This window comes from Lissotriton helveticus, chromosome 7, assembly GCF_964261635.1.
Source record: "Lissotriton helveticus chromosome 7, aLisHel1.1, whole genome shotgun sequence".
Taxonomy (NCBI): Eukaryota; Metazoa; Chordata; class Amphibia; order Caudata; family Salamandridae; genus Lissotriton; species Lissotriton helveticus.
This window is the reverse complement of record NC_136068.1, coordinates 1,200,423,759-1,200,442,618: the sequence shown is the minus strand read 5'-3', so window position 1 is coordinate 1,200,442,618 and position 18,860 is coordinate 1,200,423,759. Positions and strand designations below refer to the sequence as shown.

The 18,860-nt window shown below is 47.4% G+C and overlaps 1 protein-coding gene across 1 annotated transcript in view; it reads left to right on the top strand.

Moving 5' to 3' along the window:
- Positions 1–18,860, top strand: part of SUZ12 (SUZ12 polycomb repressive complex 2 subunit) — a 979,834-nt gene that overhangs the window by 687,038 nt on the left and 273,936 nt on the right. The window lies entirely within an intron of this gene.

Sequence of the window (18,860 nt, the reverse complement as noted above, 5' to 3'; positions counted from 1 at the left end):
TCAATGTCGTTCTCACCAGACTGATGGGACCACCATTTGAGCCACTGCACTCGTGTGAACTCCAGTTCCTTACGTGGAAAGTAGCTTTCCTTGTAGCTATTACGTCTCTGAGGCGTGTCAGTGAGCTGCAGGCGCTCACAATCCAAGAGCCATTCATTCAAATTCATCCAAATAGGGTAGTGCTACGCACTAACCCCAATTTCCTTCCGAAGGTGGTGTCACAGTTTCATCTAAACCAAACTATTGACTTACCAGCATTCTTTCAAAACCCGCAAACGGTGGCGGAAAGAATGCTCCATACCTTAGATGTACGGAGGGCGTTGATGTACTACATAGACAGAACACAACCCTTTAGAAAAACAAAACAACTCTTTGTTGCCTTCGCACCACAACACAAAGGCAACCCGATTTCCTAAGCAGGGATAGCCAGATGGATTGTTAAGTGCATCCAGATATGTTATCAAAAAGCCAAGCGCACTTTAACAATACCCCCCAGAGCGCACTCCACACGCAAACTGGGGGCATCCATGGCTTTCCTAGGGAACATTCCTTTAGAGGATATTTGCAGAGCAGCCACGTGGGTTACACCACATACCTTTACAAAACACTACTGTGTTGATGTGCATTCCAAGCAGCAAGCTGCTGTAGGACAGGCTGTTCTGAAGACACTTTTTCAGGTTTCTGCAGCTGGCACGGGCAACCGCCGCTGATGGAGGGACTGCTATGTATTCTATGCTAAGATATGAATTTAGCAGCCCACATGCCTCGAACTGAATATGCTACTTACCAGTATGCATCTGTTCTTGGCATGTAGGGCTGCTAACATTCATATCGCCCGCCCTCCTCCCCGGTGCCTGTCGCAGCTGCAGATATACTATTGTATTTATTCATTAGCATGGACATCCTTCACACTTTTCACTCCATCTTCTGCCACAATGGCGAAAAACAATCTGGGGATGGAGCCGATGCCCATGCGCACTGTAGTCCAGGGGAGGAGCCACCTATCTCAGGATACTTCGAAGACTCTTCCAGGACAACAATGTGCGATCATCCGAGCCCAACACTAGGCGGCGATCTAATGCTAAGATATGAATGTTAGCAGCCCTACATGCCAAGAACAGATGCATACTGGTAAGTAGCATATTCATTCTTAAAATAGGTTCTGATATTTTCTTATGCTTCTATTACCATGCCTTATTATCTATACTTTCTATTTTCTTCTCTCCCCCTCTTTATGATGGTGCTGGATTTCTCTATTCCTCTCATTTAACTCTCATATTTATTTCACTCTATCTTTCGCACCTCTTCTATTATGTATTATGTCTCTTTTTTATTTCCTTTCCCTTGCTTTCATTTTCTCTCCTCATGTTATTCTCTTATTGTATGGTTCTTATATCATGTTTTTAATGATTGTTTCTACTTTACTGCCTATGTTCCATGATAATAGTGTATGGTTTCCCACGATTTTGTTGTTGTAATTATATTCTAAATGCGCTTCACATATTCCGTATTATCACTTGTCCCCCGAATCCCCATTCATTTTTGCTCGGAGGGGGTCCGGCCTCTCTTGGTGCTGCTGTAGGTGCACCCAGACCCGTAGTTAACAGTCTAGTTTTCTTTTTTCTTTTCTTTCTCTTTTTCTCTTTACATCTTTAATACTTTCTCTCTATTTCTATTTGCTTTGTCTGTTCGAGTCTTCACTTTGCCTTTATAACCCACTTTCCTTTTTCTTTTTCCCCTTTCCCTCCTTACCCAGAGTAACACATTTCTTCTCTTATATTCTTCTTTTCTTTATTATCTCCTTGTTCAATTCTATTGTCATGTCTCCTACCCATCTGCTGTCGGTGATTTCCTGGAATGTTCATGGCCTCACCCATTATAGTAAACGCAAGAAAGATCTTTATTATTTGCATTCTAAACATGTAGACGTTGCCTTACTACGTGAAACTCATGTTGAATCTAGTAAACTTAGCAGGGATTGGGTTGGTAAAGTCATTCATAGCAGTGTTTCTAAACCTGCTCCCACTAATCCCAACCCTGTTCGTAAATGTGGGGTAGCCATCCTTTTTCGGAAGTCACTTCCTTTTACGATTCTCAAGACATGGTCTGATCCGGATGGTCTATATGTATTTAAGTTGAAACTTGGAAACTCTTTCATTTCTACGCTCCATTAGGTCCCAAAAAACAATTTCTCCTTCGACTCAATCGTCTCCTCACAGACATAAATGCTGCCCAATTTCTCATTGGAGGTGATTGGAATTTGGCTCCAGACCCTGCTCTTGACAGAACAGGTTGCCTTGATACCGTCAATGCATCTGATAGAGCCATTTTGCGTGACATTCTTACTGATACTGGTCTTGTTGACCACTAGAGACTCAGTCACCCACAAGATAAAGAATACACATTCTTCTCTTCTACTCACGGTACATTCTCCCATCTTGACTACTTTCTTCTTTCGCAACATACAGTCCGGCTAGATACAGAATCGAAAATTCTAGAAGCAGCCATTTCTGATCACTCCCCTGTTTTCTTGTCTCTTGATTTGGGTCTTCCCAGACCGGGGCGCAAGCCCTGGCGTTTAAACATCAATAAATATAAAACACCAACAGGTAAACTTCTTCTACAGTCACACCTGCGTGATTACCTTTTGAATAATGAGAGCTCAATTTCTTCTAAAAGAATAGTATGGGCAGCTGCTAAGGCAACTATCAGAGGTGAACTTATGCGGGACGCTGCTCTATATAACAAGAAAAATGCTGCCAAACAGGCTGATGAAGAAAGACATTTGCCGACTTTCTCAATTATATGTTTCAAAACCATCCCTTCAAAATCGTAAATTGTTGGAGCAGGCGCGCATGTCTCTTAATAGACTTTTTACTTCTAAGCTATTGGCTGCGCAACTGCGTCCGAGGGAGGCTGCTATGGCAATTCCGGCTATTAAATCAAGTTCTGGCGATATGCTTACTCGGCCGCAAGAAATCGTTGATGAATTTGCTTCATTTTACAGATCTCTCTATTCACCAAGCACTCACATAGATGCATCAGCGATGTCCAATTTTTTGGATACGGTACATCTTTCACGACTCTCTGATGACTGTAGAGCTCTACTTGACGGAGCTATTACGAAGGGAGAAATTTCCTCAGCTATCACTGCCTTACCGTACCATAAACGATGGATTTAGGCCCAGATCCTTGTACTGGGGTGAATGTATGACATTGTTCTACATTCTGTCCAACTGTGTTTTTTGCAATTTTCACCCTGAGTGGGCTGGGTATGCTCAGACGTGAGTCCCAGGCTCTCCATACCACTGGAGTCAAGCTATCCAGGCTGATAAAGGGTGATAGCCAGAAGCCGGTCCTTGGATGCTTGATTCCGGTCTGGGAAAGACATGGCTTGGTAGTTCGGACTGGACTGTTCCCATGAGGCACAGGGTCAGAGCTGATTTGCATATAGCCAGTGTCTAACCCGGGGTGCTGTGGAGTGCAAAAAAACCGATGGATTTAGGCCCAGATCCTTGTACTGGGGTGAATGTATGACATTTTTCTACATTCTGTCCATCAACTGTGTTTTTTGCAATTACCGTACCATAAAGCACCAGGTGATGATGGTTCCCCCCTGAATTTTTCAAGTGGACTGGTCAGAGTATGGTTGATACTCTACATGCCGCATTTGCAGAAGCCACAGAGTAATCTTCTCTTGGTTCTATTTCCAATAAGGCCATCATAGCTGTTTTACCAAAACCTGGTAAAAATCCTCTGCTATGTGGTAGTTACCGCCCCATATCTCTCTTAAACTCTGACGTTAAGATCCTTGCGAGCATTCTCGCATCACGTCTTCGTAAGGTTTTACCTTCTTTAATCCACAATTCACAGGTAGGCTTCGTTCCCGGTCGTTCATCTCGAAATCATTTACGTACTCTCTCTCATGCTTTATGGTCAACTAAAAATCTCGCTAATGATGCCCTACTTCTTTCTTTGGATGCCGATTAGGAGTATCTTCTTACAATAATGCAACTATTTGGTTTAGGCGATCAATTTTTGGCTAAAGTGCGTCTGTTATATGATAGTCCTTCAGTTCAAGTTAACTGCGTTGGTTTCCTTTCTACTCCATTTCCAATTAGACAGGGTACTCGTCAAGGTTGTCCTCTTTCCCCTCTTCTTTTCCTTCTGGCAATGGAACCTTTGGCTGCTGCAATATGTCAATCGCCTGCAGTGGTTGGAGTTCCTCTTCCTATTGGTCATTCAAAAATGTATTTATACGTGGATGATATTCTTCTCACACTTACTGATCTTCCCCGCTCTCTTCCTGCTCTCCTTCGCATCATAAATGATTTCTCTTCTTTCTCCAGTTATAAGATCAACTGGGATTAGAGTGAAGCATTGCCCATGTCCATTGGTACTACAAAAGCTGCAATTTCTGGTTTTCCATTTCACTGGCAACCATCTCGGCTTAAATATTTAGAAATATTGATTAACAGAGGATTGGATAACATAGTTGTGGACAATTTAACACCGTTGATTGCACAAATGCAAAGAGATTTCGATAAATGGAAAGTCCTCGGCTTATCTCTCTGGGGGCGGGTTCAGGCGGTTAAGATGGTTACCCTACCGCGATTTCTCTATGTTCTAGGTATGCTCCCTCTAAACATTCCCCTGACTATTCTTTGGTCAATTGACTCCAAAATTAAATTTTTTATCTGGGTTACGGCTAAACCGCGTCTTACCGTGGCCAAATTGAAATCTCATCAATTACACGGGGGCTTGGGTCTTCCCTTTATCGAGCATTACTTACTCGCCCTTCATCTTTCACAACTTTCCTTCTTTTTGCCCAAGTCTAAAGACATACCTCAATGGGTCCCACTTGAACATCAGTTATTAACTTCTAGTCTTGGTTTGTCCCTTTTATCTGGCAAGGGTTCCAGTCCCTCCGATCCTAAAAATCATATCTTATCTGCTATGTATAAATCTTGGCAAAGAAGTCATTGTTTACTTAAATCTAATCTGCGGCTTCATGTCAAAGGTCCTTTATGGTCCAACTCTGCTATTCGTGTTCGTGGTCGCATGTTATCCTGGTCTCTGTGGCAGGGAGCTGGTGTTTACTCTCTGGAACAACTGTTTCATGATAACAACTTTAAATCTTTTTCTCAACTTAGTGAGGAATTCCATTTACCATCCACACAATCCCGTCAATATACTCAACTTCAACAAACCATCACAAAACATTTAGGTTCTCCACCTGAATTGTTGTCCGCGTCTCCTATTTTGTCTTATTTGCATTTGTGGGGAAATTTTAAAGGTGTGACTTCTGGTCTTTATAAAACTTTCCTGCATCCTCTTTTTTCGCAGCCCCTCTAAAAAACTTCTATTAAAATGGCAATCTCGCTTATCAGTTACATATTCCATTACTCAATGGGATCAAATTCTGGAAGGTTTACATAAAGGGGTCCGAGAGGTTCATCTCAAATTTAGCATTTTCAAAATCATCCATGAATGGCACTGGTCTCCATCTAAACTACATCATGCTAAATTGATATCACACTCTTTGTGTTGGAGATGTTCTGCTTCTGGCTGTGATATTACGCACATTTGTGAATGCCCCCGTAATAGGTCATTTTGGCTTTTTATAAGAAACACTTTGGCCTCTACTATGTCATTACCATTACCCTTTACTTCTGCAAATATTATTTTACATGATTTTCGAGGTCTTCCGAAACTGTCTAAACCACAGACTCGTCTTCTTCATACTGCTTTGGCTACGGCCAAAATTTGTGTATTACGTCATTGGAAGTCTTCCTTATCTCCTTCTCAGGAAGAGTGGCTGGTGGCTATGATACAAACAGCCTCTTATGAACGTGTAATTTATAATTTGCAAGATCAGGCTTCTGTTTTTCTTCAAACATGGTCCCCATTCCTAGAAACCACGGTGGATAGTGACTGTCTTCATTCCTTCCTCTCCAACGTTTGTTATCCCTCCTTAATTTTTTATTTTACGTATCTTTACTCTTCCTGTTTTCTCTGCTCCTCAATCCTTCTCATATGTTTCGGTTTCATTTCCTTTTCTCCTTTCTCTTGTTACTCTGGGTTCTCTTTCCTTTTCCTTTTTTTCTTTTTCCTTTTCATTCTTTCTCTTTCTTCCTTTCTATTATCTTTGCTTTATAGATTATAGAATATTTGCTATTTTTGCTTCTTCACATTTATTATATCTTATGTATAACTATATCATTTTCTCATTTGTATTATGCTTCATTTATCAATACCTTATTTTATTCTCTATTTGCATATGTAAGTGTTTTTATATTTTCATCTAAAAACTTCTTAATAAAAAATTTCAACACAAAAAAATGAATTAAATACATTGGATTTCCAACATTACATTTCTTTGCTTTTCTACATATCATTGTTGATGCATGATTTGCTTTGACCATGTAATTTGAACATATTCTAACTTCATAAAGAATGAAAAATAATTAATTGTAGATGCAACAAAATTTTGGGTCTTAAGTCTTTGAACTTTCTCAAGCCTTTTGTGGCTGTCAAAATTAAGTGCGCATTGGGACTAGTTTTACAGATGTGGCCGTAGCAACATAGTTATCCTTTACTGCTCTGCCATGGTTGAGATTGCACCAGACACCATATAGAGCATGAGACAGGACTCCAGTAACATTGGTGTCTGCACTGAGGCAGTTTACGGCATATGTTCCAACTGATTACAGTTAATAACATCAAACTGCATGGCCACCAATGTTTCTTCAGATGATATGGCAATTGCCAAGATGTAGTTTAAGCTCCAAAGCTGTCTCAGTTTAAGGGCTGTCATTGGTTCAGACCCTGATCCTTTAGGTGTTCTCTGATTTACCGTCGGGACACATTGGGATGTATACCTTCTCTAAAAATAGAAATTCAGCGATACGGGCCCCTTGCCTTCAACAGAAAAAATGACAAGTTTTCGTGGGGGGATATTTGCCTCCTTGCAAAATACTCCATTATATTTTAAATGTTTAAATTGAAAAGACCAGGCCAGCACAATGTCCCCCATTATATAAAAACACAATATATGTAGTACCACTGAACATAAAAAAAACACGAACCCACTTGGCTATCTTCCCTATTTTGTATAAGGAATTTCTGCAGTAGTTATCCAAACAAATGTTAGGGTATCCATAAAGAGAAGTGTCAAGGAAGGGAAAGTGGGGTGGTTATAGCATTAAGGGACCAATAAAACTATCCCTAGGAGTACCAGCAACATGGGTGACTGCACAATTTCAGCATTCCTCTCATCCCGTTTGAAAGCTAAAGGATGAAACTGAATCAAACAACTAGCCGTATACCAGTTAATGGCACAAAAATGATAAAGGTAAAAAAAACAGGATATTGCAGTTCAGAGTGTGTGTGTGTATATATACCTTCTCCAGCTTTCGATCTTTCATATATTTATATGCTTTAGTCATTGTCCGTCATCAGGCTCAGAATTCTTGTAATCTTAAATAGCAGTAAACAGTGCTAAAATGGCCATAGGTCTCAACAGTGTTTGTTTAGTAACACATCGACCTCCATTGTAAATGTAGAAATGTAAATCCAGTATTTTTAAAGCGCGAACAATAGCACGAGGGCGTCCAGACACTGGGGGTCGTTGGGAAGACTAAGCAAGCTATTGACCAGAGTCACATGGTGCTGAGCTGACCTACCGCTGGTGCCGGAGATTGGACCGTGAGCCCCGTGCTCCAGAGTCAGATTCCCTGGCCACGCCTCTTCCACTTCCAGCTTCATTTGAAGCTACCCAAACTTCTGCCAATGAGGTGGAAGTGCCAGCTCTCCTACGAGATGACACCATAGCTTAGATTTCTATTGCACATCGAATGTGAGAGAGCCCCAGGCATATCTATCTCTGCACTAACCTTTCAGTGACACCATACTGTTGTTTTTCTGCCCTGGGACTGAACCAGCCCTATGTCCAGCTTCCAACTTACTCTGTTGTATTTAGGGAAAATGCTCTACTTTCTGGTCCAGGTAGGCCTTTTTTCGTTATAAACTGTCACCTAAACTCAGAGCGAGACTAAACCTCTTTTTAAGACTGACACTACCTGTGCCAGAGAAAGGTCTAGTCTGATGACCCTACTGGCAAATGCCTTTATCCTAAACATAAGCTTCTCTTCCAGGGGATACTCTTCAATAGTCATAAGCACTTAATAATCCCCGCCCACGTGTTGGACCCCGTAGCATATACAAAAATACTTATATGTGTATGTTTAGGCAGAGAAGTACAGACTACCTCCAAAACATACATATATACATGTATAGATATATACATCATGCAGCCCATTATACTTCAAATAGGCTAATATGCCAAAATTACATGGGTTTCTCGATAAAGGAAAATAATTCTACATGTAAGTACTGTAACAGAGAACATACACTCAAATAGTGATCTAAAACAGCCTTTTATTTTCAGTGAAAAGAAGTAATAGCAGGCAATTAGCCTATGTGCAGCATATATGAAGAAAAAAAAACATTACAGTACTAAAAACTTTGCACCGTGCCTTTAAGATTTCCAAGAACCTGGACACCGTGGCTTTAAGACCTCCCGAGCCCCCTGCTCAAATCATGCACCACAGGTGACAATTAGGTCAGGTTTTTTTTCCAGCTTCTTCTGTGAGTATCCTGGAGCATTGAGCTTGTCAATTTGTGATTATTCTAGTCAGAAATTGGTTTATTTAATCTCTACACAACATTTCTGACTACTGACCACTTTTTCAGTTGTTTTCTGACAATTTTGTGAACTATTTTCTGTCAGAAATGTCAGCTTTTCTCAACAAATATCCCTCCTGTGGGAAGAAAATGGCAAAATCAGACCCACATTCTGTCTGCATTGCGTGCGCTTACCATCATCACACAATTCAGAGAAATGTTATTACTGCCAGCAATTCTCCAGAAGAACTCTTTGTGACAAGGAGAAAATAAGACTACAAGGGACATTCAAAAAGTGACCTTGGAAGCAATCCTGCCTTCAAAGAGCCCTCTTCTAAGGAAAGGCACAGTAAACAGCGTTGATCTGCCGCTCCAGCATCCAAAAAGAAGCAAATTCCTGATTGTTTACCGTCAGCGTGGTAATAGACGTCGGAAAAGCAAGCAAGGCATGAAACGACGTCGAGGGACAGATCACCGTTGAAGCGGCAAGAGACTCCGTTGCCGAAACCTAGGTCGCCATCGAGGCATACTACTTTGGGCTCGAAGTATGTTGGTCTCGAGAGACGTAAGCCGGAGTCAAAGTCTGGGTCGGTTTCAAAGACACCTGTCGACGTCGAGAGGATCGACATCAAAGACACCGCCACAGGCCTACAGTGGATCGACATCGAGTACTCCACCACGTTCCCATAGACCACTGGTACTCATAGTACAGCCCGCGGTCCGCCAGCGGACCGGCAAGCCTGCCTTGGCGGCCCGTGGACCTTGTAGACAATTTATCCGTGTTTAAAAAAAAACAATTAAAGTGTGTACTCAAACACTGCGCGCCGAGACTCTGCTGCTCTGTGGGGGCCTGGGCATTCCAGTGATAGTCAGAGTGGAGCTGCAGGGGCGCTAAGAGGTGAAATTCAAAAGCCTCATTAACATACAAATGGTCTTTTAAAGACCTGTGAAGTGCTCGGGTGCGCGTGTTTGCCCGGAAGCTGTCTCAGCCCGGGCACAAACAGGCAGGGTGGAATGAAGAGGGTGACAGAAGGAGAACAAGGGAGACAGAGGGAGAACGAGGGAGGGAGGCAGGGAAAAGGACGAAGGTGGAGCGAGGGAGGGAAAGGGAGGCAGACAGTGGGAGAGGGAGGGAGGGAGGGAAAAGGAGGGAGAGGGAGGGAAAGGGAGAAGGAGGGAAAGGAAGGGAGAGGGAGGGAGAGCAAGGGAGGCAGACAGAGGGAGGGAGGGAAGTGGAGGGAGGGAAAGGGAGGGGAGGGGAGAGCGAGGGATGGAGGGAAAGGGAGGCAGACAGGGAGAGCGAGGAAGGGAGGTGGAGGGAGGGAAAGGGAGGCAGACATAGGGAGAGGGAGGAAGGGAAAGGGAGGCAGACAGAGGGAGAGCGAGGGAAGGAAAGGAGGCAGACAAAGGGAGAGCGAGGGAGGGAGGGAGGGAAACGGAGACAGAGAAAGGGAGACAGGGAGAGGGAGGGAGACAGACGGAGACAGACAGAGGGAGGGAGACAGACAGAGGGAGGAAGGGAGACAGAGGGAGGGAGGGATAGGGTGACAGAAGGAGACACGGAGGGAGGGAGGGAGACAGAGGGAGACAGACAGACAGACAGACAGACAGACAGACAGACAGACAGAGGGAGACAGACAGACAGACAGACAGAGGGAGACAGAGAGACAGACAGACAGACCGAGGGAGACAGACAGACCGAGGGAGACAGACAGACCGAGGGAGACAGACAGACCGAGGGAGACAGATCGAGGGAGCAGGGAGGGGGCAGGGAGGCGGAGGGAGGGAGACAGAGGGAGGGAGGAGGGAGACAGAAGGAGGGAGACAGAGGGAGGGAGGAGGGAGACAGAGGGAGGGAGGAGGGAGACAGAGGGAGGGAGGCAGAGGGAGGGAGGCAGAGGGAGGGAGACAGAGGGAGGAGGGAGACAGAGGGAGGCAGTCAGAGGGAGGGAGGGAGAGAGAGGGAGGGAGGGAGGGAGACAGACAGAGGGAAAGAGACCGACAGAGGGAGGGAGACAGACAGACGGAGGGAGGGAGACAGACAGACAGACGGACGGACGGATGGATGGAGGGAGACAGACAGACGGAGGGAGACAGACGGAGGGAGACAGACAGAGGGAGACAGACGGAGGGAGGGAGACAGACGGAGGGAAACAGACAGACGGACGGAGGGAGGGAGGGAGACTGACAGAGGGAGGGAGACTGACAGAGGGAGGGAGACTGACAGAGGGAGGGAGACTGACAGAGGGAGGGAGACTGACAGAGGGAGGGAGACTGACAGAGGGAGGGAGACTGACAGAGGGAGGGAGACTGACAGAGGGAGGGAGACTGACAGAGGGAGGGAGACAGACAGACCGAGGGAGACAGACAGACCGAGGGAGACAGACAGACCGAGGGAGACAGATCGAGGGAGCAGGGAGGGGGCAGGGAGGCGGAGGGAGACAGAGGGAGGGAGGAGGGAGACAGAAGGAGGGAGACAGAGGGAGGGAGGAGGGAGACAGAGGGAGGGAGGCAGAGGGAGGGAGGGAGAGGGAGGGAGGGAGACAGACAGACAGAGGGAGGGAGACAGACAGAGGGAGGGAGACAGAGGGAGGGAGACAGACAGACAGAGGGAGGGAGACAGACAGACAGAGGGAGGGAGACAGACAGAGAGAGAAAGGGAGACAGAGAAAGGGAGAGTGAGGGAGACAGACAGAGAGAGAAAGGGAGACAGAGAAAGGGAGAGTGAGGGAGACAGAGACAGAGAGTGACAGACAGAGGGAGGGAGGAGGGTGACAGAGAGTGAAAGACAGAGGGAGGGAAGAGGGTGACAGAGGGGGGAGGGCGTCAGACCGAGTGAGGAGGGCGTCAGACCGAGGGAGGAGGGCGTCAGACCGAGGGAGGAGGGCGTCAGACCGAGTGAGGAGGGCGTCAGACCGAGTGAGGAGGGCGTCAGACCGAGGGAGGAGGGCGTCAGACCGAGGGAGGAGGGCGTCAGACCGAGTGAGGAGGGCGTCAGACCGAGTGAGGAGGGCGTCAGACCGAGTGAGGAGGGCGTCAGACCGAGTGAGGAGGGCGTCAGACCGAGTGAGGAGGGCGTCAGACCGAGTGAGGAGGGCGTCAGACCGAGTGAGGAGGGCGTCAGACCGAGTGAGGAGGGCGTGAGGACGAGTGGGGGGGGAGCGTGAGGACGAGTGGGGGGGGAGCGTGAGACCGAGTGGGGGGGGGGTTGAGAGAGAGAGAGGTGTGTGTATGCCGGGGTCTGGTGGCTCAGTGAACCGTTTTTTTGTTGCTCTAGCCCCGCCCCCTCCCCCACTGACCCCGCCCCCCACCGGTGCAGCCCTCGGACACAAACCACATTGTAAATTTGGCCCGCGGGAGAAAGTTTGTGAGTACCCATGCCATAGACAATCTACATTAGAGAGCATCTTCACACAGACATGAGTCCGCAAATGTCTCGTTGCAGAAGCAGTTAACGTCGAAGGTGGCACAATCGGTTTCGTCTGTGCGAGGGCATCGTCGACGTCGAGGGAAGAAAATCCTACGGTCCCTTCAGGAGATGTGCTAAAAAGGCCAAGATCGACGTCGAGAGAAGTGTCTTCTTCGCCTGGTATTATTGTGCAGATTACACCGGAGGGATCTTCGGTTCCAGGAGAGAAGTCTCCTCCTGTCCATCGTTCCCCAAGATGGCTAGAGAGTGATCAACACTGGAAGGTTCCACACACAAGTCCGGGCTCGGATTTCGCCTGAACATACGCTCCATCCAGGGTCTCTGCTGGGCCTCCTCCTATTATATCCACAAGGGCATCTACACGCAGGTCCCCAAGGAGAGATAGGTCTCTATCGGCTCGACGTTCACGATCCAGGACACGTGGACGATCTGGATCTCATCCTTCTTCCACTCCAATAAAGAAATGGAGGTCCCCGTCACGGTCCTCGTCCTCAAGATCATCTATGAGAGACTATTAACCAACATTGTCTGCAACACCTCCGCCCAAGGTGTCTCCTATTGATGATATAGGGACTTTTAATAAGGTTCTATGCCCAGGTGCCAGCAAATTGGACATAGATATGTCGGCACCGTCAGTTTCGTTGTCAGTCATATTTGAAATCCTGCACCACAGATCCTCTGCAAGGCCCCTCCTTACTTTGGTGCCGGAGCTGCTAGAAGCAGCAATGCAGACTTTTCTGACTCTGGCTACAGTGGGTTCAGCTCCCACACGTATTTCCATGAAGTACAAGTCCCCGGATCATGACCCCCTGTTTCCCCCCTGTTTCTTCCCCTGATCAGATCCCCTCCAGATTCAGTCCTAGTAGCGGCAGCCAGAAAAACACATCCATCAGCGACATCCTCCGCGGTCCCTCCGGAGAAGGACAGTAAAAACATGGACTTGTTGGGCAAAAGGATGTGCAACACATATGCATCAATAATGAAGGTGGCAAGTGCCTCTGCTCCTCTGGGGAGGTAATACCGGTCTCTCTGGTACTCTCTGGCTCGATTTGCCGGAAGCTGCCTAAAGAAGACCAACAAGATTTTCAGGAAATCCTGCAGGAAGGGGGCTTGGTTGCAAACCGGGTCATTAGTGCTGCTGCGGACGCATTGGATCTGGCTGCGCATGGCTACTTTTTTTTTTATTTCTTTTAATATGTTTATTGGTTTTCATCCAACAAAAAAGATATGCATCTGCACATAGTATTGACATCGCATCATCAGCTTTACCAATAACAGAACAATGTGAAATAAACCCCCCACCATCACCTCTCCCACCCAACCCAGGCTGGTACCCACACAGCGTCAAAATAGCACAAGCACACATGTAACTGTACATATACAATGTAGTTGAAACGGTCACGTAAAGAGACCTGGAGCGAAATATATCACAGTCGGGAATCCAAGTCCATGTACAACAAAGAGCCCCAGTAGTGTCCCCCCATGGAGCAAACGAAGTCCAACCAGAAAGCCAATACTGGCTAATGTACAAGGAATTACTCGGGGTCTGGACAAGTGAGTAAGTAAGCTGTCAATGGAGCCCAAAAGTCCTTCGGGCAGGACGCCTCAGGAAGCTCTTCCTCATATGTGTGCAGTTGTGCCTTACAATATAATTGGTCACGGAGCCATTTTTTCTTGGTTGGAGCCGCCATTGCGCCCCAGCATTGTGCCACAGCTCGTTTTGCAAAAGGGTGGTTATAGCGATGAGTCGCCTATCGCAGGGCTTAAAGCATTGGACATAACCTAGTAGACATAGTTCAGGGGTGCAACGTACCGGCTCCTGCGTGATATCTGCTAGCATCTTCATCACTTCCTCCAAAAACGCAAACACACCCACACCGCCATGCCACATGCACAAAATCCGCATCTGCTCCTCCACACCGCACACAATTGTCAGTTTCTCTCAAACCATATTTAAAGAGTTGTACAGGGGTGTAATACAGTTGGTGCAAAAACTTAAAATGTATAATTCGCAAATTACTATTCGCTGTCAGGCGGCTAGTAAGCTTGCAGCATATCACCCACATTTCCGGAGTAAACGCGTCTCCCATCACCCTCTGCCGCTTCACAAAAGAGGGACTCTCTTGCTGCTCACACTCGCTAGAGAGACATTATAGAGTCTGGTGATTAGGCCCTGGCGTTCAGTACTTGCTAACATTGTCTGCAAGGCCCGCAGTGTGGTAGGCTCTGCTGGAAACTCCGGATATGCTGCCTGGATGGCCTGCCTCACTCTCACAAACATGAACCCCAATATGAAACCACCATCCGTTCCATTGCGCACCTCATGCAATGATTTGAAGCGACCATTGTCATAAAGATCTCCAAGTCTCACAACCCCCACCTTGGCCAACTCACTAAGAGGCCGCTGCTCGCGTGCAGCCGAGATATCCGGGTGAGACGCTAGTGGCAATAACGGGGCATATAAATAGGATAATTGAGCTGTGTCTGCAAGTTGTCACCAGGCCCAGGCTGTACAATGCACAGGACTAATCTCGGTCCTAGGACCACCAGTGCCACCGGAGAGTGTCGCCGCCTGGACCACCATAGGAAGTACCGTATCCGCCTCTATGGCCACGTGAGGCTGGAAGCATTGCGGGTAGTGCCAATAATGGCGCATTGCTACTTGCATGGAATTCGCACTAGACACTCAGCCTGGTTGCGTCTCACTAGGCTGAAACCTGACGCACAACGGAGAATTGCAAATCTTCCTTTCACGGCATGTCTCTATCTCATGCAGATGAGATGTCCAAAATAAAAACGGAGTTGGACACTCAGAAAGCTGTAGGGCTAGAGAAACGAAAGAAGTTTTGGCGCAATATAAAACTGCAAAAATAGAAAATGACAGAGAGATCCACTGGCAAAGACATTAACATTGTCATGTAGGACAGTGGATAGTCTACAACAGCACCAGCTTCATTGTCAAGGACACTATTGACGGTCGAACCATATGATGTAGAGAGCGTTAACATCATTCACATCACCAAGGACGTCCCTGTTATTGACATAGACAACATTTTCTCCATGCCGATCACTTTATGACCCTTTCAAGTAACGATATGTTCGAGGCATATGAGCTGTAGATTTTATACTGTAGCATAGTCACATCTGGTGTTGGGCTCGGATGTTTGCACTTTGTTATTGTTGAGGTTTTGTAGTCACGAAATAGGTGACTCCTCCTTTGGTTAATAGTGCACATGGGCATCGACTCAATCTCCAGATTGTGTTTTTTTTTCCGCCATCGGGTTCGGATGAAACTTGCTGCCCTACCTACCGCTCTGCACCGTATTTTCTAAACGTTTTTACGCGCAACCTATCTTCGATTGTATTGTCTCGATTGCGTACCTTATGACGTGCTAATTTATATTTCTCGACTCCGGCTGCCAACATGGGCCGTTGGGTCTATCTACACCACTGGGCCTACAGATCATGGAAATAACTCCATTTAAACAAGCATTTGCAATGCAATAGGCCTCGCATTTGTTGGAGTTGGAACTATTGACATTGTAGATGGCAATGTTTTTTAGGTATGTTTTTTAAGTGGAGTGATAATTATAAAGAAAAAAGTGCACACTATAGCATACTATAAGCTTCAATAGCAACTGTACAGTAGAGCTAAGGCTATGTTAACGTAAATGGGTGTAAATGGATGAATACAAATATGAAAGTAGATCTTAAAATGCAAGATGAAATGTATAGATGGTGAGCATGCAGCATCCCCACCTCCAGCGCCATGGGGGCCAGTGTAGGCGCAGCACCACCACCCCCAGTGCCTTGGGGGGCCAGGGTATGTGCAGCACCCCCACCCCCTTGAGTGCCAGGGTATGCGCAGTACCCCCACCTCCAGCGCCTTGGCGGCCAGGGTAGGCGCAGCACCCCCAACTCCAGCGCCTTGGGTACCAGGTTAGGAGCAGCATCCCCGCATGCAGCACCTTGGGGGCCAGGGGAGGTGCAGCACCCCAACTTGCTGCACCTTGGGTGCCAGGGTAGGTACAGCAACCCCGCCTCCTGCGCCTTGGATGCCAGGGTACGTGCTGCAGAGCAGTGATGGACAGATTGGGGCGTGCTGGGGGAGGGCTGGTGTCTCTGGGCAGGGAGAGGCTGGGGTGGGGAGCAGTGATGGGGGAGGCTGGTTGAGGATGTGGGGCCGGCTGCCGATGGGCCAGGGGAGGGCCGCTGTCCCTGGGGAGGGAGAGGCTGTGGTGGGGAGCAGTGACTGGGAGGCTGGTTGAGGATGTGGGAGGAGAGCGCATTCCTAGCCTAGACCGGGGAAGAGCCAGGGTACTGCCGAGGCAGACAGACTCACAACGTAGCAGGCTGGCACACACACACCATACCTTGCACACACGCCGACTCGAGCTTACACACACACTGACACTCACACACAACTTGCACACAGGCTGACACTCTCCCACACACAACACTGGCACACTCATGCACACACTCCTACTACCACACACACACAACTTGCACACACGCTTACACACACACACACCATAACTTGTGCACACACTGACTCTTGCTTACACACAGCTTATGGACACACACAGCTTATGGACACACACACACAACTTGCACACAGGCGACACTCACCCACCACTTAATCACACGCTGATACTCATACACACCCATACTTACACAAGCTAACTTATGTTTGCACATACATACACACACCGACACGCTCATGCATGCACCCACAACTTCACACACACTGACTCATGCTTACACACCCACATTTTGCCCACACACGGACTCATGGAGGGCATTCAAACTACTTACTGCTGTTAAACAAAAGGGTTCAGGCAGATCAGGTCGATTATCCCTTTCAAGGTTTGCCCGGCGTTAGCCGCTTCTCACCCAACTCACAATTTATCAAATAAAGAGGCAGGCGCTGGAGACTGGAAGGCAGGAAACAGGAGTTTATTCCGACGGAGAAGAACACGTCAAATCAGACAACAGGGTATCTTCTCGAGGTGCTCTAACCGCATCTCTGAGGCCTGGCCTCTTATACACAGTTTTATGGCTTTATTACATTTGTGACATCCGTGGTATTGCTTTGAAGTACGGAAAAGGCCTCTTTGGAATCCCCGGTTCAGGCCCGTTCCCACACATATCTACAGTAGGAGTCCCCACCCCTAATCTCAGCATGATGGCTATCGCGCAGCTGGACATTCCGCTGGGAACAGAAATGCGGGTGATCGGTCGGATCTAAGGGTGTGAGGGCATTGATTAATCCCCGCTCCTTTGAAGTGAGGCTCGGTCCTACTGTTGGGGCAATAAACTGCATCTGTTGGGCTAAGTGATGGCCTGAGATCAGGCTGGACAATTGGGCAAGGAGGAAGGGGTTATCAAAGGGTCTGTTCTAAGGGAGCGAGGGGGCAGGGGTTTCAGCACGGGATGTGGCTCTGAGACAGGGTCGTGTTTAGAGGTGCGTTTATGACCCAAGCAGGAGAGACCGGGGGCTGTCAGGGCGCGGGGGGATACTTGCGAGGCTGGGGAGTGAGGGGGAGAGAGACGCGCAGGCTATTGGCAGTGGGCAGAGAGGTCATGACACACAAAATGGCTGCTGTCTATGTTCGCGATGGGGCCTAAAAAGGGGGCAAGATGGCGTGGCCACTGTTCGTGAATTTCGCTTACTTTCAACAGTGGCGAGGGTGAACATAAATGAATGCCGCTTATGTATATATACATTGTCATTTTCCACAGTCGCCGCTTTTTAACATAAGTCAGTTCATTTCTGTGTTTATCATAACTAACGGGGTGTACATATAGTCGTGTGTGGTCAATGAGATACGTTTGTCAGTACTGGCGGATTGCATATAACTATGTGTAGCCGATGCGACATACCAGGTGGAATACATATGAATTTACATTTGTCATGTTTAAAAGTGACCGATGAAACATTTTGAAGGCAACAAAAGTGGTTGAGGGAGGGATTTAGTCCAATACAAGCAATTAGTCAGAAAGGGGGGAGGGGGGTAGAAAGTTCAGAAAAAAAGGGGGGGTCTTCGCCACAGTGTCTTTTTAGTAGTGAGCCATCACTGGTAGGCTCTGGTAGTTCGTTTTCTTCCGTTGGCGCTGTTGAGCACCGGCGGTGGAGCTATAGGTCCAGCTCGGATCCTTCTGTACACGTCGCAGGGTGTGATCTGTCCTCTGCTGTTAGACCACAGACCTGTTTCTTAACTAATCTTTTTAAGGGTGCCTCATGCTGGGCACCTGCATTTCTTTCTCCTTCCGCGGCAAACCCTACTCTACCTAAATGCTGTTCTTCTTCTCTGTCAAAATCCACGTGAAAAGAAACAGGGGGGGGGTTGGTCGGAGAATCGAGGGAAGAGAGGGCGGAGTAGGACCAGATCTTCGAGACAAACCAAGGGAGCAAAGGGTGATGAGCAGGCAGGTCCATCAATCGGGCTCAAAGGGGCGGGGACTTCTGGCACGCGTGGGTCAACAAGCAGAGGTCTTCAAGGCAGCCCTCCATCCTTTCATTTTCCGCGTTTGAGAGTGGTGCCTCGTCCCGCGTCCCGTTGCTCTGCGGCTCCACCTTAGGTCGAGGTCACACGTGCCTCATGATCTGCGGCCAGGTTGTGCGTCACGTCCGGTCCCTCTCCTCCGGAGACTGTGTATCTTTGAATGAGTACAAAACATGTTTTAGAGAATTGGCAGGAGAGGACATTTATACATTTCAATTCTTCCCCAAATCTAAGCAGTT